At 36.8% G+C, this 1,281-nt stretch overlaps 1 long non-coding RNA gene across 1 annotated transcript in view; it reads right to left on the bottom strand.

Moving 5' to 3' along the window:
- Positions 1-1,058, bottom strand: part of LOC107695428 (uncharacterized) — a 3,869-nt gene extending 2,811 nt beyond the window's left edge. The window contains exon 1 of the long non-coding RNA XR_001634994.1: positions 963-1,058. This is a non-coding gene — a long non-coding RNA (uncharacterized LOC107695428). The remainder of the gene's footprint in view (positions 1-962) is intronic.
- Positions 1,059-1,281: the final 223 nt, after the last annotated feature.

The raw sequence follows: 1,281 nt of genomic DNA, 5'->3' as shown, positions 1-1,281 counted from the left end.
TATTTTTTTTTTTTTTCCCTGACAAAATTTTTCCTGGAAAAAAACGAGTATATATTTTATATGCCTGAGTATACCTCTATATCTTACCAGTGGAAGGAAAAATAGGCTAAATTTAGAGCAATTGTAGAATACAAATTGAATATATACAGTATGTGGGCAAAGGCATTTATCTAATTTAGAAGGGTTGTGCGCTCTCAACATACTGGACATGTTCATAATCAAAATGGAGTTGTTAATAATGCCAGTCCAGGTTTAGCACACCACACCAAATCATATAAAAATAGGCATGTTATTTTAAAAGATGCACTTCTGGAATCTCAAAAGATTTTGATTTTTAACACCGAAGCCATCAGCTGTATGTTCACTGTATGACTGACACGTGTTCAGGTGTTGTTTTGGTTGTACAACATAAATAGACAATTTGTGCTTTATAATGAACTAAACGTAAGGCATGCATTGCATATTTCAGTACTTCTGAATGACGCAAAGAGCTCATGTAAGACCTGGAATGGTAAATATAATGGCCTGAATGTGCCTGAAAGGTTTTTGTGCTATTGTGCCACTGATTCACCAACATACATATGAGAAACAGCCTATCTTCCGTTTCCTTGACAGAATAGAGAAAAAAACCCCACTCCAGTGAGCACTGTGATAAAAGGAGCTCCAGAGGAGGAGGGTCTCCAAATAAACGCGACTTGTGCTTTACCTTCCATCTCTGTGCAGTCGCCTCCGTCCCTACTTTTGTATCCTAGCAACACTAGATTACCCTTTTGAGAAGTGGTTGTGAGATTTGTTCGGACCAAGAGGTGCTACGGTGTCGTGCAAGGTAGTTCAGCTGTCATAGTGTAAGGCGAAGGAACTAGAGGCAGACGAGCAGGTTTCTGTCATGTTCTCATATAAGCAGTGGGCAATGGCTCTGTAAGAAACTTTGTTATCTGTCTGTTCTCCCTCTGAAAATTCACCTTTTCAAAATACATATGTTTGGAAGTTTATGTATATATTTATTAGCATCACAAATAATTGATGTAACTGCCTCAATAACATTATGTCAGCTGCATGTGTGAGCTTTTATATATTTTTTTTTTTTTTCCCTGACAAAATTTTTCCTGGAAAAAAACGAGTATATATTTTATATGCCTGAGTATACCTCTATATCTTACCAGTGGAAGGAAAAATAGGCTAAATTTAGAGCAATTGTAGAATACAAATTGAATATATACAGTATGTGGGCAAAGGCATTTATCTAATTTAGAAGGGTTGTGCGCTCTCAACATACTGGAC

Source organism: Sinocyclocheilus anshuiensis, unplaced genomic scaffold (genome assembly GCF_001515605.1).
Source record: "Sinocyclocheilus anshuiensis isolate Anshui unplaced genomic scaffold, SAMN03320099.WGS_v1.1 scaffold662, whole genome shotgun sequence".
NCBI classification, from domain to species: Eukaryota; Metazoa; Chordata; class Actinopteri; order Cypriniformes; family Cyprinidae; genus Sinocyclocheilus; species Sinocyclocheilus anshuiensis.
The sequence above is the reverse complement of the archived record's forward strand: the minus strand, read 5'-3'. Positions and strand labels throughout refer to the sequence as shown.